The sequence below is a fragment of the Balaenoptera musculus genome, chromosome 2, assembly GCF_009873245.2.
Source record: "Balaenoptera musculus isolate JJ_BM4_2016_0621 chromosome 2, mBalMus1.pri.v3, whole genome shotgun sequence".
Taxonomy (NCBI): Eukaryota; Metazoa; Chordata; class Mammalia; order Artiodactyla; family Balaenopteridae; genus Balaenoptera; species Balaenoptera musculus.
In genome coordinates this window covers 114,437,299-114,461,667 of record NC_045786.1, presented here as the reverse complement: position 1 = coordinate 114,461,667, position 24,369 = coordinate 114,437,299, and the positions used below count along the sequence as shown (strand labels likewise).

The following is a 24,369-nucleotide window of genomic DNA, read 5'->3' as shown; positions in this document are numbered from 1 at the left end:
GAAGTTTAACCTTAGTATTACCTCATCAGATAAATGGCCTTGTTTGCTACAGAAATAACAAGTATACGTCGCCACCTAGTGGAAAAATAGACAAACATTTCCAGCACCTCTGTTTCAGTCCTTTTAACTACTTTCACAGCAAACCTAACAAAACTGACTTTTAAAAAGCCCACCTTTCACTCATAACAAGTAATTACAAGTTTTTTCCTAATCAATATTCTAGCCAACATTTTGCATTTGATCAGTGATATTTATGAATATTTGGGATTTCCTCAATATCTTCAAATGAACTTTTCTGTAGGAAAAAAGAACAGTAACAATTGATTTTGCAAAGGAAAAACTTAGAACTCACTGTTCCTTTAAAGAAGAGAATAAGATACACAAAAGTGTATTGTGACAAAAGTCACTACACAAACATACAAGTATGGAGTAATATTCTGTAGGCAAATACTAATGTAAAATGTTCTTCAAAGTTCCTAAGGTCATAATAACAAACAGCTAGGGAGATATGGACAAAACACAAGCAAGGTTTCTAAACACTTTTTTGACCTTTCCCCACTATTAAATAACATAATAAAAAATTTTTATATTTTTAAAATTTTGATGCAAAACTTAAATGTTATAGCAGCCTTTAAAGACTATGAAAAATTCCCCCTTTAATAACTGCTTTAAATACACATATTTTAAAACTATAAAAACATTCTAATCATTAATGTAACTAAACTCAAATCAAACTCAATTATTTCTGAATCATGATGCAATGTATATAAATTTAACTTAATATAAAAGCTGATTAAAATCAGGCACCAGGCATGAAGAGGTATACAACCAGTAGTAACTACAAATCTAATACTCATTTCCACATCTCTGTATAAACTCATTATAAAATTTAAGTGTACTTCTCTTTATGTTGTCAATTTAATTAAAATTGTTGCTTAGTCCACTACTCTGTGATGTTAATTCTTATGAATAATAGGGTTAACAAACCTTAATCTTTTAATAATGTCTAAGGATTTAATACTACACTAATTCATATCTCTGGTGCCTATTGAGCACAGCACCTAGCAGAAGAGTACATATATTTTAATTCTATCTATTTATTTATTTATTTATGGCTGTGTTGGGGCCTCGTCCCTGTGCGAGGGCTTTCTCCAGCTGCGGCAAGCGAGGGCCACTCTCTTCATCGCGGTGCGCGGGTCTCTCACCATCGCGGCCTCTCTTGTTGCGGAGCACAGGCTCCAGATGTGCAGGCTCAGTAATGGTGGCTCATGGGCCCAGCTGCTCCACGGCACGTGGGATCCTCCCAGACCAGGGCTCGAACCCGTGTCCCCTGCATTGGCAGGCAGACTCTCAACCACCGCGCCACCAGGGAAGCCCGAATACATATATTTTAAATGAACAATCCAACATAAAGACTTTTTATGAGACTGTTGGCTTATTTTGGGGAACTTTAACATTTTCAACCTTATAACTTTTCTTTATTGGTCAGGGTGCTTATTTTATCAAATCAAATTGTTTTAAATTTTTCTACCTTTTGGATATCATAAGAGACTAAAAATTTGAAGCAATGTACTTGCTTTGATAAACACGCTTTTAAATTATTATTTCAGATCTTCAACCTGACCTGAGGCGGTGGGCAAGGATAGTATCAACAGTTGGAAGAAAGAGAATCCACTTGCTAAAACAAGAATCATATCCACAAATAACCCAAAACAAAGTTTTCTGCTATCCTTGGTCACTATCATCTGACAAACTTTTCCATAGGAAAAGTTAATGGTTTATCAAAATTACCCTCTTGCCTAGATGCAAGGAATAAATTGTTTACTCTATTTATAAGGACAAAAAATGAAACTGTTTCCAGTTAAGACAAGGTTGGAGTTTTTTCCTAAGGATGATTTTTTATAAATTTATTTATTTTTGGCTGCGTTGCTGTGCATGGGCTTTCTCTAGTTGCGGCGAGCAGGGGCTACTCTTTGTTGCAGTGCACAGGCTTCTCATGGCGGTGTCTTCTCTTGTTGTGGAACACAGGCTCTAGGTTCGTGGGCTTCAGTAGTTGTGGCTCGTGGGCTCTAGAGTGCAGGCTCAGTAGTTGTGGCGCACAGGCTCAGTAGTTGTGGCACACGGGCTTAGTTGCTCCGTGGCATGTGGGATCTTCCTGGACCAGGGCTCGAACCCGTGTCCCCTGCATTGGCAGGTGGATTCTTAACCACTGCGCCACGAGGGAAGTCCCTCCTAAGGATGTTTTATTCAGAAATTAGGAAGGCTTCCAGTTATTCAGAAACTAGGAAGGGTCAAGACAGCAAACTATAAAGATTGCTGGCTCTCCCCCAAAATCAACCTTGAAAAACTTGAAAAGTGAGAGGGAATCATGGACCTGAGGAACCAACCAAAAATTTCAAGAAATCCATGTGTCAGCTGCTTTGAAAGAGGACTGGGGAAGAGGAGGACTATAGCCTTGGGTGAACAGCAGACACTGATGATGCAGAAAGAAGAGGTGAGAGAAAAATTTGCCTGGCTCTAACCTCCCCCATGTTGCATTAGAACAATTCTTGTCTGTCCCACCAACACAGAAATCAGTAGCAATAACCCAAGCTGCAAGTGCCATGGGGTAATAAGGCAGTGCAAAAATCCTACTGGGTCAGGAAAAGAGATGAGATCTGTCTTAGTCCATTTGGGCTGCTCTAACAAAAATACCACAGACTGGATGGCTCACAAACAACAGAAATTTACTTCTCACAGTTCTAGAGGCTGGAAGTCTGAGATAAGAGTGCCAGCATGGTCAGGTTATGGTGAGAGTCCTCTTTTGGGTTGCAGACTACCAATTTCTCATTGTACTCTCACATGGCAGAGAGCAGAGCTGGGAAGCAAACTCTCTAGTGACTCTTTTTTTTTTAATTAAAACAATTTTTTTTCTTAATGTCAGCTCATTTGGAAGATATAAGCTGAAACTTTTTTTTTTTTAATTAATTATTCACTTGGCTGTGTTGCATCTTAGTTGCAGTACGTGTGCGGGGTCTTCATTGCGGCGCGTGGGCTCCAGAGCGTTCAGACTCAGCAGTTGTGGCGTGGGCTCAGTAGTTGTGGCACACAGGCTCTCTAGCTGTGGCATAGGGGCTCTAGAGCGCGCGGGCTCAGTAGTTGTGGAAGGTGGGCTTGGTTGCCCTGCAGAATGTTGGATCTTAGTCCCCCGACCAGGGATCAAACCCATGTCGCCTGTGCTGGAAGGCAAATTCCTAACCACTGGACCACCACGGAAGTCTCTCTAGTGACTCTTGTAAGGGCACTAATCCCGTTCATGAGGGTTCGTCCCTCATGACCTATTGAATCCTAATTACCTCCTAAGTTCCCACCTGGCACACCAAAGGTTTCAACATATGAATCTGGAGGAGACATAAACATTCAATTCATAACAAGATCTAACCATCATTTAATTTTTTATCTTCTCCCCTTGCAAACCCCAGACTGGTTGGATTATAAACCATAGCAATTCCTGTTCCTGAATGTACAGGAAAACTGCATTTCTTAGCCTTCTTTTTTTTTAAATTTATTTATTTAATTTATTTATTCTTCGCTCCATTGGGTCTTCATTGCCGCTTTCTCTAATCGCAGCGAGCGGGGGCTACTCTTCGTTGTGGTGCACGGGCTTCTCATTGCAGTGGCTTCTCTTGTGGTGGAGCACGGGCTCCAGGACGTGCAGACTCAGTAGTTGTGGCGCACGGACTTAGTTCCTCCGCAGCATGTGGGATGTTCCTGGACCAGGGATTGAACCCGTGTCCCCTGCACTGGCAGGCGGATTCTTAACCACTGTGCCACCAGGGAAGTCCCTTCCTAGCCTTCTTTACATTTGGGTCGTGTAACTGAGTTGTAGCCAAAGCAGTGTAGGCAGAAGAGATATAAGCCAATTTCAGAAATCATCCTTAAAGATATTCTATGAGATCCTCTAGCCTTCTCTTCCCCTCCTGCAACAACCTTAAAAACCACATTTGAGATGGTGGCCTCACAATACAGAAGGAACCTCGATCTCTAAGCCAAACTCTGTATGAGTGAGAAATAAACTTGTGTTGTATTAGGTACCAACAAATGTCAACAGTGATTCTATGGTACCTGAAACTCGTTAACTGCAAGCTCACCCCATCCCCTCTTCTGAAAATACACTCACTCTCCCTCTCACACACATTTCATTTTTTTAGACCTTGGATATACCTGTTCAGCTCCATTTCCAAACCCCAGATATGGGGAGACATAGTAGACAGTGGCTCTGTGATGGTTAAATGAAATCAACTGTACTAAATAAGTTCAAAGAACCAAAAACATGAACAGACTATAAAATGTTAACTTATCACCTCCTTGGGGAAATGTACCATAAAGTCGAAAAGCAGACTGCCTCTGAAGCAGGAAAAGACAAGAAAAGAGAACCTCCCTTATAGAGTCTACAAAGGAACACAGTCCTACTAACATCATTTTAGCACAGTGGGAATCATTTCAGATTTCTAACCTCCAGGACTGTAAGATAATAAATTTGTGTTGTTTTAAGCCACTAGATTTGTGGTGATTTGTTACAGCTGTTGCAGCAGCAATAGGAAACTAATACATATGTCTCGTGAGTTTTCCAGCTCTCATAGCACCTATGTTCAGAGATATTTTTAGCCTCTCTTACAGAACAAATTTAAAATAAAAGAGGGATCACAGTCATGAATCAACTGGATATTGTGTTCTTGATGATCAGGAGCCTGCCAAAAGGCATATCTCCACTCTCCCTAGAGGAGTTATTTCTCATACTATTCAGAAGAGAATCCTAACTCAGCATAGCCACATATTAGCTGAAGGATAAAACACTTTCTAAACAGAGTTCACTTTCACTCAGTCACTTCCTGTAACTAGTTTAGGGCTGATTATTGCGGAGTCATAAAATGAATATTTAGACACTGATGCTGCCACTTAGTAATGCTGTAGCCTTTGGCAAGTCATTTATTTTTTCTGTTCTAGGGAACTGAGGAAATAAGTGGTCACTAAAAATTTTAGATTTCACAAACTAGTAAAATTTCCAAAACAAAAATTGTTGCTAGGCTATTATTTTATAAAATAAAGAACATTTTAGCAGAATATATCTTCAAAAAAGACAACTGTTTAAATTGAATAAATTTAACTTTGTGCAAAAGCCAAGAACATTCTGGGAAGACCATGGTAGAAGCTGCATAATTTTTGAATCTCCCCAAATATCTCCATAAAAACAGACAGAGAGACCAGGATAGCAAAAACAAACCCATAAACAAAATATCAACCACAAAACTAGGTAAACACAAAAATACAACACCAACAACTATAAGACCTGCATGACATCCAACATCTGTGCAGGAAAGAGGAGAGGGGAACAACAGGGAGCAAAGCAGTATCTGAGAGCCACAAGAATCTCTATAAGCAGCAGGTATGTTCACAGCAAGCCAAGGTCCTCAACAAGGCCTGAAGTGAAGGGGCTGGAGCAGTCAAAGCCTTATGAACTCTCAAAACATTCGGACAATGTTTCTTGTACATTGAGGAGAAACTGAAAACAGTCGAAATTCAGCACGGAAGACACAATATGGACAAAATAAAAACAAAGTCCAGGAAATTCCCTGGCGGTCCAGTAGTTAGGACTCTGCACTCTCACTTCCAAGGGCCCAGGTTCCATCCCCCGTCGGGGAACTAAAAGCCCACAAGACACGCCGCATGGCCAAAAAAAAATTTTTTTTAATTAGAAAAATAAAGTAAAATAAAATAAAGAGAATATGGACAACACACAAAAATCAGCTAAAAAAAAAAAAAAGTCCAGACAAAAGCTAGAGAAGGGAATAAATAATTACTTCTAAATAATTACTAAATAATTACTTACTTCTAAATAATTACTTACTTTTAAAAATAATTAAATAATTACTTTTCTAAAATAATTACTTACTTTAAAAAATTTTCACAACTCATTTAGAAAATTTCAAAGGGCTTAAAAATCATTATATTCTTAAAACAAATACACTCGTTACAATCAACTATAATCATTAGAACTCAGAGCAAATCCAATAGTAATGTCAAATGATGCTGGATTCTTGATTTGGTAGAAATCACTGATAGAAAAAAAAATTAGAGACAGAAATTCTAGGCAGTGCCCAAATGACCATATCCCATAGAAAATAATCCAGAATACACTAAAACAAAAGTAGGAAGAAAGAAAAAAAAGATCATTGCTTACATTCACCACCAAAATATGAAATACTCTTAAAATCTTAGTGTGTTTTCTTTGCCACTTTTGTTTTACATATTTATATACGTGCAACCAATGTCTACACATACTTGACTTTTTTCACAATATTATATCATAAGCATTTTTCTTCAGACCACTTCAATGGTTGTTTAATATTCCATTGGATGGCAACAACATTGCTTCCTGTTATGAATATCACTAGAAGGAACATCATTTTGGCAGCTCTTAAAAATCTCATTAACATTAAATGTGGCAATGTTAAAGAGTAGTCTTAATTTTTATCCACTGACAGGCAAATAATACAGTCTTCTGTTTTTCATAAAGTAATTCCTAAAATTAAGAGCATGTTTTAGAAGAAAAATGATTCCAAAAAACTTCAGTGAAGAAAATAATTAATTTCTCTAATTTTTAAGGTATATTTACATGTAGACCAAAAGCTTCCAGAACCAGCTATTAACCATGTGACAAAATATTTTAAATGAGATTTTACTTCTAAAATGGCTAACAAACAAAAATATAGGCATTTTAAAGATGGGTATGAAGTTTTTAATTTAAACTAAAATGAAAATTAATCACCTGCAAGAAATAAAGGCAATAGAAACTAAGCCACTGAAATCCTAAGCTGAGTTTCTTAACCAGTAAAGAATCACAAGGAAACTCAGACAATGAGTTTTTGTATATGAACTTCCTAAGTTACAGTTCACCTACCCAAATGAATTAGAATAATCTTGCCCACTGTGCCAGCTCATGCCACTGAATAAAATGTTCTACTTTGGGAGATCTTAAGCTGTATCACACAACATCTGCAGCTTCCATGCTGGTAACAAGCTGTTTGACATAAATTAAGGAAATAGCTTCAATTTACATTCAATTTAAAAGACAATAAGAGTATTAAACTACTAATTAGTTTCAAGACATGCTGCTTAAAGAAGAGGTCTGCCACACTTCAGAAAATGTCATTTAAAAAAATGAATTTAAATATTTTAAAAAACTTTAGGTTTTATGTATATGAGACAATGCAAAAGAGCATTTCAACACCCAAATACAAATAGTATCTGTAAGAAATTACCATTCAAATTCCACCCAAGAAGTAGAGCAATAATGCAAATTTTTTTTCTAATTATGTTATGAACACTTATATCCTTGTACCTTAACATAAAATGACATGCTTTTAGGTCATACTTGGTAAGACATTACTTCCTAAAATCAAAACATTATTTAGAATAAATACATAAATAACAAAATGCACACTGTAGGGGTGAAAAACTTTTCCTTGATCCTCTTGGGATCCCTGGCTGGGCCTGAATAGTAAACTGACAAAGACAGATTAACAAGAGAAAAGCAGACAAGTTTATTTAATATAAGTTTTACATGACATGGGAGCCTTCAAAAGGAAATGAAGATGTGAAGAAAGCAGGCCCGAGCATTTTTACACTAGGTTTATGATGAAGAGTGGAAAGTCATGGAAAAACGTTATAGGACAAAAGGATATGAGCCAAGAGTAGTAAACTGGGGAAAACTTAGCAAGGCCTGTTCGTTCAGATTCCTTTTGGTATCCTCCATCTTTGAAGATAAGGATGTTCCTTTCCTCCAGATAGAGGGAGGGCACCTCTCACATGAGGTTCTTATGACCTGCTTCAGTGAGGAAAGGGGAGGTCTGAGAGTCCTTCCTGCACCTGCCATTTCTCAAAATCCTTCAGCTTTAAAATATTCACTATGCCAAGGTATTATATTTTGGGGTAGCATGTTCTGAATCCTGTCAACACAAAATGAAAATATCCTACAAATTACCCTTTCCTAACTATATATTATTTAGGATCATAGAGCACAGTGAAAAAAACAAGCAAATACTAATCAAAAGAAAGCAAAGTGGCTATATTAATATTAGACAAAGTGAAACACGAAACATTACCAAGACTAAGGACATTGAAGGGTTTAAGTCACTTACAAGACATAAATAATCCTAAATATGTAAGCACTTCACAACAAAATGTCAAAATACAAGAGGCGAAAATTGATGAAAGGAACAACAGACAAATCTGTGATTACAGCTGGAAACTTCACCATACCTCTCTTAGTAATTAAGAGAATAAGTACTCAGAAAATCAGCAAAGATAGAGAGGACTCAGCCTTATCAACCAACTTGACCTATTTGATATTTATAGACAGCTCTACCCAGCATAGGAGAATACACAATCTTTTCAAGTACACATGGCACATTTACCAAAAAAGACCCTATTCTGGTCCATAAAAAAAGACCTCAACACATGGATAAGAACTGAAATCATAAAAATGATGTTATCTTACCACAAAATAAACTAGAAATCATTAACAAAAAGGTATCTCAGGAATCCCCAAACACTTCTAAATAACACATGGTTCAAAAGGAAGAGTAAAGGGAAATTTTTAAATATTTCAAACTGTATAAAAATGGAAACACAACATAACGAAAATTTGTGGGATATGGCTAGATCAGTGCTTAGAAGGAATTTATAGTATTAAACACATGTATTGAAAAAGAGAGGAGGGTTCCCTTCTCTCCACATCCTCTTCGGCATTTACTGTTTATAGATTTTTTGATGATGGCCATTCTGACCACTGTGACGTGATACCTCACTGTAGTTTTCACTTGCATTTCTCTAATACTTAGTGATGTTGAGCATCTTTTCATGTGCTTTTTGGCCATATATATGTTTTCTGTGAAGAAATGTCTATTTAGATCTTCTGCCCATTTTCTGATTGGGTTATTTGTTTTTTTTGATATTGAGCTGCATGAGTTGCTTGTATATTTTGGAGATTAAGCCCTTGTCAGTTGCTTCATTTGCAAATGTTGGTGGGAATGTAAATTGGTGCAGCCACTATGGAGAACAGTATGTAGGTTCCTTAAAAAACTAAAAATAGAACCATCATATGACCCAGCAATCCCACTCCTAGGCGTATACGCGGAGAAAACCATAATTCAAAAAGATGCATGTACCCCACTGTTCACTGCAGCACTATTTACAACATCCAGGACATGGAAGCAACCTAAATGTCCATTAACAGAGGAATGGATAAAGAAGATGTGGTACGTATATACAATGGAATATTACTCAGCCATAAAAAAAGAACAAAATAATGCCATTTGCAGCAACATGGATGGACCTAGAGATTATCATACTGAGTGAAGTAAGTCAGACACAGAAAGACAAGTATCATATGATATCGCTTACATGTGGAATCCAAAAAAAAAGGGTACAGGGACTTCCCTGGTGGTCCAGTGGCTAAGACTCCACGCTTCCAAGGCAGGGGGCCCAGGTTTGATCCCTGGGCAGGGAACTAGATCCCACGTGCCACAACTAAGAGTTCCCACGCCACAACTAAAAAGATCCCGCATGCCATGCAACTAAAGATCCCACGTGCCGCAACTGAAGAACCTGCATGCAGCGATGAAGATACCACGTGCTGCAACTAAGACCTGGTGCAGCCAAATAAATAAATAAATGAATATTTAAAAAAAAAAGTACAAATGAACTTACTTACAAAACAGAAGCGGAGTCATGGATGTAGAAAACAAACTTATGGTTATGGGGGGATAAGTGGGGGTAGGGATAAACTGGGAGATTGGAACTGACATATACACACTACTATATATAAAATCGATAACTAATAAGAACCTGCTGTATAGCACAGGGAACTCTACTCAATACTCTGTAATGGACTATATGGGAAAAAAATCTAAAAAAAAAAAAAAGAGTGAATATATGTATATGTATAGCTGATTTACTTTGCTGTAAGCCTAAAACTAATACAACATTGTAAATCAACTGTACTCCCATAAAAATTTAAAAAAAAGGGGGGGGAGGACAGCCTCTCATTAGTACTTAAGCTTCCGCCTTTAAAAAAATGCAAAATTAAGAGAAAATTAAACTCAGAGTAAACAGAAGGATGGAAATGGTAAAGAGCAAAAATCAATGAAACTGAAAATGTGAAATCAACATAGAAAAATCAATGAAACCAAAAGCTGGTTCTTTGAAAAGAGCAATGAAATTGATACCCTCTTGGCCAGACTGATCAAGATAAAAATAAAGATGACATATATTGCCAATATCAGGAAGAAGAGGAGGGTATTAAAACAATCCCATACACATTAAAAAGATAAAAAGGGAATATTACAAATAACTTCACACCTATAAATTTGACAAATTCCTTGAAAGATACAATCTACCAAAGCTAACTCAGTAAGAATAGATAACCAGAATAGCCCTACATCTATTAAAGAAATTGAATTCATAGTTTTAAAAACCTTCCACAGAGAAAACTCCAGCCCCAGAGGATATAAGATCTCTTAATCCTTTCTTTCTTGGAAACCTCCTTCCTGAGGAGGCGTCTCTCAAATCTGGACCATCTGCTCTCTAGGTCTGCTATATAGCTGTCCTTCCTGGGACATCATTTCACTGTTTTCCTGGGTTGAATTTACTATTTCCTACAATCCAGGTCTTTCTTTCACTTCTTTATTTTGCTAGAGCACAACTTCTGAGGCTTTTCAGGTGTGAAAACATCTTTGTTCTAACTCCCATACTTCACTGATTGTTAACTAGCCATACTGCTGGTCAAGAAGACGCTGATATATTCAATTCTTTTTTCTTTTTAGGTTTTCTCTCTGGAAACCTTCCGATTTCTTTCTTTTTTTTTTTTATTCTTGGTGCTGTGAAATTTCACAAACATGTGCCTATGGCTAGGCTTTTTTATTTTTTTAAATTGAGTACTCTTAGGAAAAGAAACATAGAATGCTGTACACCTGGTTTTTAATGAAGGTTATTTTTGTTGGGGTGATAGAATTTGGGGCAACGTTTTGCTGTCAACTTTTTATTTATTTATGTTGCTTGAAAGAGTGTATAATGGTTATGCATTTATTATTTTCTTAATAAAAGAAAAGAGATAGCTGTAAAATAATACAGTATGACCACTGTTACATTAAGAAAATAAAAAAGCAAGCAAACCAAAACCGTGTGTTTGGATACATATATACACATAAGGAAATGCATAAAGAAAGGTCTGAAAGCATTCATTCCAGGATTCTACAGTTTCTACAATAGCCACTAAAAGAATTACAAAGCATGTATTATTTCTGAAATAACAGAGGGTAAAAAATGGAATAATATAAAATATGAATGGATGAAATGATCCAACTACCAAATGCTCCAATTTTAAGATAAAGATGTCCCACTGAATTTTTAAAAATCCAATTCTATGTACACATTAATCAAAAGAAGGCTGATACAGCTATACCAAAATCAGAAAGAGGTCACAGATTGGAGAAGACTCAGGAAACATGACAACTAAATACAATGTGGGATCTGGATTGAGTCCTAGAACAGAAAAAGAACACTATTGTAACGGGAAAACTAGTGATAAAATGTATAGTGACTAGTATTGTACCAATATTAATTTCTTGGTTTTGATAATTGTACTATGATTATACATTGTGTTAACATTAGAAGCAGGGTGAAAGGTTTACAGGAACTCTCTGTACTATTTTTGCAACTTTTCAGGAAGTCTAAAATTATTTCAAAATAGTTTTTAAAAAATCAGATTAGACATTAAAACAAACAGCATTACTAGAGATAAAAAGGAACACTTCTTCATGGAACAAAGGTTCAATTCATAGGAAGATAGACTAATTAGAAAGTTGACTACGCTTCCAATAACATGACTTCAAAATAAATAAATCAAAAATTGACAGAAAACTCCTAGGGAGAAATAGAATCCTACACAGCGAGATTTAACACATAGTAAATTGTCAGTAACTGACAATCAAGCACAGGTGTGCACACGTACACACACACACACACACGTACACACACACACACACACACACACACACACCAGTAAGGAAAGAGAAGATTTTAACAACAGCATTAACAAACTTCACCTACTAGTCACATATAAAGCACTGTACCCATCAATTGCAGAAGTTACATCACACATACACACACACACAGAGTCATACTCATACAACATTTTTTAAAAAGCCAGATACAAAACTCATTTCAATGATTATTCAATTGAAAATACCTGATGGTAGTTACATGGGTATTAAATTTTTATTTATTCATTGAACTGTCCACATATATTTATATACTTCTTTTTTACATGTGTTGAATTTCACAATAAAGATATTTAAAAGTTAACTGATCTATATTATTTATTTATATACTCATTTATTTATTTTTTCAGTTTTTCAAAACTTGTTCCACAGTAGCAAAAACCTCAAGATAAAACTATGAAGATGAGAAGCTGGTAAGCTCCAACAGAAAAATAAAACAAGATTCAGGATTAAGGGTTCCAGTAAAATCATCCCTGTTGTACTCTAGTAGCTTTCAAAACTTATAAATCAAGGGACACTAAAGGCAATTCTCAAAATAATATTTATACATACTCAAATCACCCTAATGCAAAACTGCAGATAAATAAGAGCAGACTACCTGGCTATCTACATCCCAAGCAGTATAAAATCTAAATTAAAAAGACCTTCAATACAGACAATATCTGAATCAGAGGTGCTCGTACCAATTGCCAAAAGCAGTTCTATGGTAAGTTTGTCCCATGATTACCCAATTTAATGAAACGCCAAACGAAACCAACCTTCAAAGTAATCATCTCTTTATGTTGCCATTTTTGAGAAAAACAAATACCTAGCAATTAAGTTAAAACAAACATAGAATAGTTAAATGGTTAATATTTTTCTTTGCACAAAGGTAAAAATAATATCCTCAAATATGCTTAAGATGTTAAAAATACATTGAAGCTATGTTTATAAAAAACTTCAAGGAGAATTATTCCTTTTACTAAAAGTTTTCTGAAATTAGTAAGAGCACTTTATTGGTTAGCTATTGCTACCTAATAAACCACCCCAAAACTTAGCAGCTTAAAACAATGCACATTTGTTTTCTCACACTTTCTGAGGAATTGGGTGTTGCTCAGTTAGGTTCTCAGTTCAGAGTCTCTCACAAGGTTGCGGCCACAGTGTCAGCCAGGGCGACAGTCATCTCAAAGCTTAACTCAGACACTATCTCCCAACTTCCGTCAGTGGTTGTTGGCAGGATTCAGTTCCTAGGGCGTTGTTGGTCTGCACAGGCTACTGGCCAAAGGCTCCCCTCAATTCCTTGATGGGTGAGGCTATCTATAGGTCAACTCATGATATGGCAGTTGGCTTCATCAAAGTGAGCAAGCAAGAGTGCGCCAGAAAAAAGGAAATTATAGTATTTTATAATCTAATCTCGTAAGTGACATCCCACCACTTTCGCCATATTCTATTACAAGGTCTAGTCTACAGTCAAGGGAAAGGGATTACACAAGACTGTGACTACACAGATACAGGGTTATCTTAGAAGGCTGCCTATCATAAGCAGTATAATGGAAAAAGCAACTGGAATAAAAAGTTAGGAGAACTGGATTCTAGTAACTATGGGACTCTACACAATCTCTCAAGGTCTTAATATTTTCACTGAAAAAAACTGAGAGGGCAGCCTAAACGACCTCAAGGGTTACTTAAATTCTAAATCCTGTATTTCTCTACTGTGTCTTTTGGAAAGGATTACCAAGGATTAGAGTTACTTGGTCAAAATGCCTCATTTTACAAAAGAGAGCTGAGTTGCAGGAAGGGTTAACACAGACAGGTAGTAAACCGCACTCATTCTGCTCTTATGCTCAGTGCTCTTTGCACTGTAATGTATTCCTTTCGCAATTAATACCTTAAAACAACACTATCCTTTCTTTATAACAGTCTCAAAATCCAATAAATTCAAAGGAAGAGAGAATAATAGTACTAACAAGAGCAGCCAGAATTGGATAATGTTGTGCAAGATCTCTTTTTCTCTCATCAAACCCTAAAGCTTATCTCTGTAGGTGGCATGAGAGATGAAACTGAACTATACTCTGCCCATCCCCAGTCTCAGGTATCTGGATATATTAGTAATAAGGGTATTTGCTGGAAGGCAAGTATGAAAGCAACAGATAATAGATCATAGCAGAGAAATATAGTCACCTTAAACAAGGTAAACAAGATTAATTATAACCTAAATGAAGTATCTAAAAACAGAAACTGCAACCAGAAAGGGCAAGGTTTGTCCCCACTGGAATCCTGGAAAGTGGACAGTCCCAGAAGTCAACAATGGCAATGCACGCAATGAAGGCAACGTCCATGGGAGCAGGTACTCGAGGAAGCTAATGACAACAACTGAACTGACAGATATATCCTTATGAACACAGAAACATCAATCGGGATCTAGTATCATTACACATTTCTACTACATAAATACCCTATTTGCTCCTATATCACGTAGGGGTGGGAGGCGGTCTTCACTTGTCAGAGGATCCCCTCCACCAGTATAAACCCTTTACCAGCCATAATAATTTGTAATGACTCCAACTCTGGTGCAAGAAGTGCAGTGAGGGCTTCCCTGGTGGCGCAGTGGTTGAGAATCTGCCTGCCAATGCAGGGGACGCGGGTTCGAGCCCTGGTCTGGGAAGATCCCACATGCTGCGGAGCAACTCGGCCCGTGAGCCACAGTAACTGAGCCTGCGCGTCTGGAGCCTGTGCTCGGCAACGAGAGGCCGCGATAGTGAGAGGCCCGCGCACCGCGATGAAGAGGCCCCCACTTGCCACAACTAGAGAAAGCCCTCGCACAGAAACGAAGACCCAACACAGCCATACATACATACATACATACATAAAAAGAATGTAAGCAGACAAGAATAGCATTAAAAAAAAAAAAAAATAGAAAATTAAAAAAAACAAACAAAAAAAAAAAAGAAGTGCAGTGAAAACATTGCATATAAGTACAACTGTTGTGTGTGGCAATTATAAAGCAGAAAGGTATTTGTATTAGTCAAAATATGTGTATATAAACACACACATAAATCAATGCATAACTGGATCCAAAATTTCTATATAAGAAAGGCTTAAGGACACTAGTGGGTTGGTGGTGGAAACTGGGGCCCAGTGGTTATCTTAAATCTGTGTCTGCGTAACAATCAAGCAAGATCATCCATATCAAAGAAAACATCACATTGATGGAGACTGCCCCAAGCCTCTCATTAGTATTAGCATATATCTAAGTATAAACCTAAATTCACTTCTATAAGCCATCTAAAAAAAAGAAAGTGTTAGCTAAAAATGTTAACATATTTTCAAAAGTATTTTTGATACTTTTGGTGCTGAGTGAAAGGCAGGGGACCAAAAGTAAGAGAAGATGAACTGGACAGCCCAATGGGGCATTTAAGGAAGAGAGCACCTCCAACTTGGGCAGGGGTACCGCAGTTCAGTTTCATGGCCCAAGCCATTGACTGTTACTTCCTATATTATGAGCATACTCAATTGGGTAGATATAAATTTCAACCAAGCCATCCCATGATGGAACTGCTCAAAAGACAATATCCATCTCAAAGTATTGCAAAAAGTAGGTATGCTTTTTTATACTTTTACTCAGTGTCGACAACTGCCTGCATATTCATCTCTTTCTTAGCCTTTTATGCAAATCAACAAAGGGTTGTATTTCCTTTCTTTTCTTGCTTCTTAACCTCTTTTTTGTTTGTCAGCTTTAAAGGGATGGGAGATAGCAGGAGCAATAAGAACAATTTAGAGAAGTCTCAAAGAGGTCTCTAATTAGTCTCAAGGTAAAACTGGTAAAAAGCAAAGGAAGTATGTTTAGAGATTTGAAATTTAACACCAAAACACTACAGCACACATTACTTAGTACTATTATGTATTTATACTTTTCCAATATAGCCCCATCTAATGATGTCACCAACAATGAGCAGAAGATCAAATGGTCATTCATGAACAGTCATTTTTCAACATAATAGTGGTTAGCAAAGGATGAAATGAAGGAAGGAAGGAAGGAAGTTAAAGAAAACAGAAAGGGAGGGAGGGAGGAAAGGAGGGAAAGTAGGCAGGGAAGCAAGCAAACAGGCAGGCAAAAAAAAAAAAAAAAAAAAGGAAAGAAGGAAGAAAGAAAATACAACAGAGACTGTATATGGCCTGCAAAGCCTAAAATATAGGCAGTCCTAGCTAGGACTGCTTTAACTGAAACTCTTCAAAGCAAGACTGCCTATATTAACTATCCAGCCCTCTACAGAAAATTTGATAACCCCTGCCAATGGAGATATCCAAATGGCCAATACGTAGACATATGAAGAGGTGTTAAATATCATTAGTCCTTACGGGAATTAGGGAAAAACCCCAATGTGATATCACTACCCACCAGAATGGGTAAAATGAAAAGGACAATGCTAAATGTTGCAAACATGTGCAGGAGCCAAAATTCTCAAACACTGATAACAGGAGTGTTAACTGACAACTAATTTGAACAACTTTTTGGTAGTGTATACCAGAAATACATATTTGCGTATCCTATAATATAGCCATTTCACCAGTAGGTATACATCCAACAGAAATGTATACATATGTCCACCAAAGTACTTACAAAAAATGTTCAGAGCAGCCCTACTGGTAATACCCCAAAAATGGATGGAATACTGCTACATAACTTGTATAAATCTCATGAATATAATATTGAGCAAAAGTGAGACACAAAGGACTATAAACTGTATGATTCTATTTATATAAAGTCAATAATAAGTAAATTCATTGATGTCAGAAATTGAGATAACGGTTACCTTTGGAAAGGGGACACAAAGTGGGGCTTCTAGGATGCAAGTAATGTTTTTTCTTGGATATGCACACTTTGTGAAAATTCAATGAGCTGTACACTTATGATTCATGCACTTTTCTGTGTGTCTATTACGCTTTAATAATTAACACACTAGAAACATATCATATCTACAAACTCTATGCCTTTGAAGGAAAATTGTGTACATCTCTCGTTCACTTTTCGGATTTGCCATCACTACCTCTCCCCAGTGAGATATCTTAATTCCTGTTACCTTACATAGAAAGCAGCTTTGTTTTAATTAATTCTCTTGGTATACTATTGCACAGGATACCCACGTTTATGTAACCGTCATTTTAGGTTAGTTCCACACTAGATCCCAAGGAGAAACTTTGAAAAGCCAGTAACTTGTTATTGTGAAAGTTATCTGGGGAAGGAAAAAAAAAAAACAAAACCTCCTTAAAATGTTGTTTTGTTTGGCCCTTTGTTTTGGCTCACCTTTGTCTACTACCACTGTGATTTAATCTGCATAAAATGTTCAAAGGAGCTTTTCAAAAAGCCTGTTCTTGTGGAAAGTTTTTTCTTTCTACAACATCCTGTCTAATAATGCTGTTATCTTGTGTTTATCCAGTTCCTTTCATCCATGGAGCTTAAAGTACTTCACAAATAACTGTCGGGTGGTGTCACCTTCCAGTCAGCGAAATGTGGGCCCAGAGACATTGTGAACCCCCAAAAATTCTAACAGTACCTTTGTACAGCATGGCTCAGCGTGCCTAAAGAAGCACACATTCTTTGCCGAAACTTTCAAGTGTGAGACCTGAAATACAAAACGAATGAGTGACTCTCAAGGGCACAGAGTCAATCATAGGTTGAGCCAGGACCTGAACCCTCCAATTCACTGCCTCTTAAGGGAAGAGCAAACAAACAAAAACCTACACTCTTGAATATATGCTCAGCTGCAGAACTCTTGTAATAGGAAACAGGGGAAGATGCCGAAATCATGCCCAGAAAGAAGACCGGAGGACCCCACGACGCTGACCTTCGAGGGAGCCCCATCACTCCCGGCCGCACCGGGCCAACCTTCACCGGGTGCAGTTTCTGCGCGGCCCCTTCTCCAAGGAGGCTACGGCCGGAAATTCCACGTCTGGCCTCAACCCACTCCTCCTTTTCTCCGGTCGCCCAAACCTCCCACCCTACCCGTTTACCTGAGATGCGCCCCGCACCGCCCCAGGAGTCGACTCTGCGCGCTCGCCCAGACTTTCTCAGGCCCGACGCGCAGGCACCACGTCAACCAATCGACGCTCACTCGGGGCCTCCCAGACCGGGGCTCTTCCGCGCGGGGAGGTGCGCTCGCCTGCGAACGTCCCCACGGGCCGCGACCGCGGAGCGAGACAGCCGCCAGCCGCGCGAGGGGGCCCAAGGGGAGGAGAGGCTGAGCGGGCGCCGGGCGGGGGCAGGCGGCGCACACCGGGCATGCGCGTGCCGCACCACTAGGGACGTGGGGCGGGGGCGGGGGCGGGGGCGGGGGGCGGGGGCGGGGCCTCCGGGCAACGGAGCGAGCTTGGGAAGTCTTCGCTGGAGTTTCGGGAAGTAAGAAGGCGGTGTTAGTAGTCTCCCCTCGGCTGCTCCGCAGGGCGCTACGGTTGTCAAGTCTGAGACGACGGACGCCTTCTGTGAGAGTAAAATATTCCCCGGACGAAACCTAATGTGGTTAGAGGAGGGAAACTGCGTGCTTAAAAACGTGTCTTGTGGCCTCAACTTGAGCGTTGTCGAGTCTCCACAGGAGCAGGCGGAATTGTGGTTTCCGGTTTTGTTTGTGTGTGTTTTGGGGTGAGAGGGACAGTGGGGATGGGACCCCAGGGAGAGAAGAGGGCCGTGCTGGGAAGGGATGGTTGAATGAAAAAGGCCGCAGTTGGGCTCCAGTTGGATAAGCAAAAAGCAATACCTAGCTCCTAGACAAAGAATGCTTCAGACTAAAACTTGGAGATGGTTAACTTTTGATTTAAGTACTTAAGAAAGAGATATGGATACTTAACGTTCGGTATATGGATTCTTTAAGACAAAATGTTGAGCCTTCCAGAATTAAAAAATTAAGTCCTCAATTCGTGTACCTCCCTGTTGAAACAAGAAAGGACTACAGCTGATAGTAATTCACATGTGGTTTTCTTGCACTACAGATCAGTATTTCTTTTACGAATGTCACGTTAACTTCTTAAGACACCACATAGTTATTGAGCACATACTATGTGCCAGGGACTCTCTGGGTTTGCATAATAAGCAATAATGATGATTTCTTACACATTCCCGAAGAACAGGCATAATATGAAGTGTTGACAGTTTCCCAAGTTAGTGGTTAAAGTTAATGAAAGGAACTTACACTTTAGTAAAAAAGAGGAGTGAAAAAAAAAAGAAAACATGAAAAAACTGGATGTAAATTAGTTGGAAGAAAATAGGTTATAATATTCACAAACTCTTGGTTATTATATTGTAATGAATGCGCAGTGCTCTGAAGAGGTTTTTTGTTTATAGATTCAGCTTTGAAATGCATTTTTCTTTACTTCAGTCAAGGTCTGAATCAGATATTTATGGACAAAAAGTACCATAAAAATATATGAGGCAAAAGAGGAGTGATATAGTTTGTCAGAGTAGATGGCAAGGGTACCCTAATCAGGAAAAATGATTTGTGAAAGGGTTTAAGGCCAACTCAAATTTATGTAAGAGAAAGGAGGGAAAGTTGCTTTTTCTAGCTAAGGAATAACAAGAAATAAGGGGGGGATAGTGACCACAACACTGAGAAAAGTCAAATAATGAATTTATAGGTTAAATTTAGAGAACATGCATATACTATTTTTTGGGGGGGGGGTAAAGGTGCATTAACCCTGGTTTTTTAAAACTCATTATCTGGATGCCAGAAGTCTCCAGAGTAAGGAGAAAATCCGTATTTTCTTTCCTTTTAGTAACATGTTTTTTCTTCCGTTGTTTTTATTCAGTGAGTTCAAACATTATGCCTTTTCTCCTTAGTCCTTCCTCCAACTTACCTGAGGTTACTCCTTAATGTTCTTTTCCTGAACTTTTCATACCACAAGAGCTAATTTTTTCTCAACCGCCTTGCACCACCACCATCACTCACATGTACATTTTTCATTCTCTATCTTGCTAACAGTTGCCAGTCTACAAGGAATGAAAGGCACCAATTAGAGCTTTTCTTCTCTTCTCAAGCTAATTATCAAAGATGTTGTCTATGTCCTTATCCCTCCTATAAGTTGGATAAGTATGAGAGGACAAAGAAAATGAACCACTTTTTCATTACAGAGAGCAAAAGAATGTCAGATCATGAATACTGTCAAATTCACAAATATCATCAGCCTCCCACAATGTGCCAGCCACACCAATCAGTTGTGGAAATGAAATAATGAATAAAAACTATGCACACAAGTAGCTGAGAATGTCATGTGTATTAGTCAGGGTTCTCTAGAGAAACAGAAACTATAAGATTAGTTAGATAGATAGATAGATTTTTATTGTAAAGGGTATCTTGTTTTAATTTGCAATTCTGAGCTTAATCCTCTCCTGATCTCAGTATCTATTTATCTTCCACCATTCCCTTTCTTATGTACCTAATAACAGAACTTCAAAATACATAAAGCAAAATGTGCTAGCACTGCAGAGAGAAATTCACAATTAATATAAAATTATAGTCAGAGATTTCACACTCATCTCTCAGAAATTGATAGAACAAGCAGACAGAAAATCAGTAAGTGTATGTAAGACTTGAACAACACTATCAGCCACAACTCTATTAACCAACTTACCTAATTGACGTTTATAGAACACCGATTAACAGCAGGATACACTTTCTTTTCAGGTCTGCATAAAATATTCCAAGACAGACCATAATCTATATCATAAATACAAATTCATTTAAAAGGATTAAAATCAGGAGTGACATTAAGAAAATGGCAGAATATGCAACCCCATACCCTCCTTCTCCCATGGAGACACAAACTTAACAATAATACATGGGCCAATTGTCTTTGTGAGAAATCCAGAAACCAGTTAAGTGGGTCCTGCACCCAAGGTTAGTGTGAAACCAACTGTACCAATGCCTAGTGGGAAATTTTGTGGCACTCACTTGCCAGTGATCCACCCCCAATATAACATGATTGGGAGGAAACCCTCAACTCTCATCTTCTCCCTGAGGAGAGAAAGGAGTAGAACACATGTCCAGTGATCTGAATTTTCAAGAAAGTGCCTGAGTGACTGGTTTCTATCTTGCCTGAATCTAAGTATTGACAAGAATGGGTGGCCAGTTTGGGGCTGCTGAGAACAAAAGCAATCAATGTGCCCCAGAGTCCACCATACTACAGACAGAAGCTAGGTGGAAGTCCAGTACTACAGCTTACTACTGCACCACAGAGGCCACAGTATTGCAGACAGGTGCCAGAGGGAGATCCTGAGTAGAAACTGGCAAACCTCTTCAATTATTAGATTACACGCACAAGCCCAAAGTGGTCACATCTCCAGATAAGGCTTTAAGAGGTCTCCAGGATCTCTAGCTGGATTGATTGTAGAAAGTCCTCCCTGTATGAAACCAGACCACAAAAACTGGGAGAGGTGGCTGATTTTTCAAATGCTGAAGTCCCAACAGAGGATGACAAGCCATACAAAGAAACAGGGAAACATGACCCATTGAAAGAAAAATCAAATTTGATACCTACCCTAAAGAAATGGAGATATATGAATTACCAAAGAATTCAAAATAACCACCATATGGATGCTCAGTGAATTAAAAGAGAGCACAGATCAATAATTGATGAAGTCAGGAAAACAATACATTAACAAATGAGAACATTAACAAAGAGGTAGAAACTATGGAGAAGACACAAACAAATTCTGAAACTGAATTCTTCACCAGAGAGAGAAGAATCAGTGAAATCGAACACAGGGCTTTCAAAATCACTTAGGCAGAGGAACAAGAAGAAAAAAGAATGAAGAGAAATGAAGAGAGGCTAAGGGACTTGTGGGACACCAACATGTAGAATAACATAAGCATAATGGGAGTCCCAGAAGGAGAAGAAAAAGAGAGGACAGAGAGCCTATTTGAAGAAATAATGACTGCAGTCTCACCAAATCTGAGAGAAATGGACATACAAATTCAGGAGGCTCAAAAACTCCAACTAGATAAATGTAAAGACCTGCACTGAGATACATTATAATCAAACTATCAAAAATCAGAGACAAAGAGTGAATCTTGAAAATGGCAAGAGAAAAACAACTTGTCCTGTACAAAGGAGCTTCTATTAGAATACAAGCAGATTTCTAAGCTGAAACTTTTCAGGCTAGAAGGGAGTGGAATGATGAATTCAAAGTGCTGAAGGAAAAAGAAAAAAACTGCCAATCAAGAATACTATATTCTGCAAAAATGTCTTTGAATAACAGAGGAGAAAAAGACTTTGCCAGATAAATAAAATCTGAAGGAGTTCATCACCACTAGTCCTGCCCTACAAGAAATGCTGAAGGAAACCATTCAAGTTGAAGTGAAAGAATGATAAACAGCAACACAAAACCGTATGAAAATATAAAACTCCCTGGTAAAGATAAATTTATAGACAAATATAGAATCCTACAGTATTGTAATGTAGATGCATCAATCACTTTTAAATGTGGTATAGAATTTAAAACATGAAAGCATGAGAAATAATTACAGATCTGTGTTAATGGATATGCAACATAAAAAGAAGTCATCTTTTGTGTGTGTCAACATACAGGGTGGGACAGAGATGTAAAGGAATAGAGTTTTTATATGCAATTGAAATTAATTTTTTATCAGGTTAAAGTAGATTGTTACAACTTTAAGATGTTTTAGGTAATTGCAATGGTAACCACAAGGAAAATACATAGAATATGCATAATGGGGAAGGAGAAGGGAATCAAAACATGTCACTATAAAAAAAATCAATGAGACATTTAAAAATGACGAGAATAAACGAAGGGATAGGAAAAAAACTACAAGACATACAAAAAGCAATTAAGAAAATGGTGGGACTTCCCTGGTGGTGCATTGGATAAGAATCCACCTGCCAATGCAAGGGACATGGGTCCAGGAAGATCCCCCACGCTGTGGAGCAACTAAGCCCATGCATCACAACTATGGAGCCTGCGCTCTAGAGCCCGTGAGCCACAACTACTGAGCCTGTGTGCCGCAACTACTGAAGCCCACGTGCCTAGAGCCCATGCTCCGCAACAAGAGAAGCCACTGCAATGAGAAGCCTGTGCACCACAAGGAAGAGTAGCCCCCACTCACCACAACTAGAGAAAGCCCACGCGAAGCAACAAAGACCCAATGCAGACAAAAAAATAAAAATAAAATTAAATCTTTAAAAAAAAAAAACGACAATAGGAAGTCCTTCCCTATTAGTAATTACTTTAAATGTAAATGTATTAAACACCCCAATTCAAATATGTACATTGGCTAAATGGATGAGGAAACAAGATCAACTATGTGTTGCCTACAAGAGACTCCCTTTAGATCTAAGGAAACACAGGTTAAAAGTGAAAGGAAGAAAAAAGATATTCCATACAATCAGAACTTGCAGAGAGCAGGAATGGCCATACTTGAATCAGATAAAATAGACTTTTAATTTATTTTTATTTTTAAAATTTTTGGCTGTGTTGGGTCTTCATTGCTGCATGTGGGCTTTCTCTAGTTGCGGCAAGTGGGGGCTACTCTTCATTTCGGTGTGCAGGCTTCTCATTGTGGTGGCTTCTCTTGTTGTGGAGCACAGGCTCTAGGCACACGGGCTTCAGTAGTTGTGGCTCGCGGGCTCTAGAGTGCAGGCTCAGTAGTTGTTGCACATGGGCTTAGTTGCTCCATGGCATGTGGGATCTTCTGGGACCAGGGCTCTAACCCATGTCCCCTGCACTGGCAGGCAAATTCTTAACCACTGTGCCACCAGGGAAGTCCCAGATAAAATAGACTTTAAGATAGAAACTGTCACAAGAGACAAAGATGGACATTATATAATGATAAAAGTGTCAATTCACCAGCAAGACGTAACAATTTATAAATATACGTGCACCTAACATTAGAACTTCTAAATATATGAAGCAAACATTGACAGAACTGAAGGGAGAAATAGATTACAATATAATAATAGGAGACTTTAATACCCAACTTTCAATTAGAGGTAGAACAGCAAAACAGAAGATCAAATAAGGAAACAGAAAACTTGAACAACACTATAGACCAGTTCAACCTAACAGACATAAACAACACTACACCCAACAATAGCAGAATACACATTCTTAAGCACACATGGAACATTTCCAACATATGTTAGGCCAGAAAACAAGTCTTAACAAATTTAAGAAGTTTGAAATAATATAAAGTACCTTCTCCAATCACAGTGAAATGAAACTAGAAATCAACAACAAGGAAAACAGGAAAATCCACAAATATATGGAAATTAAATAACTCACTAT

At 38.1% G+C, this 24,369-nt stretch overlaps 1 protein-coding gene across 2 annotated transcripts in view; it reads left to right on the top strand.

Annotated features, from left to right (window-relative positions):
- Window positions 1-18,479: 18,479 nt before the first annotated feature.
- SLC25A21 (solute carrier family 25 member 21) overlaps window positions 18,480-24,369 on the top strand; it is a 513,974-nt gene continuing 508,084 nt past the window's right edge. Inside the window, exon 1 of one of the 2 annotated variants that reach the window (XM_036844060.1) lies at window positions 18,480-18,537. The gene's annotated coding sequence lies outside the window, so the exon portion shown is untranslated. Of the gene's footprint in view, window positions 18,561-24,369 lie in introns of both variants that reach the window. The other variant, XM_036844059.1, reaches the window with a different exon arrangement.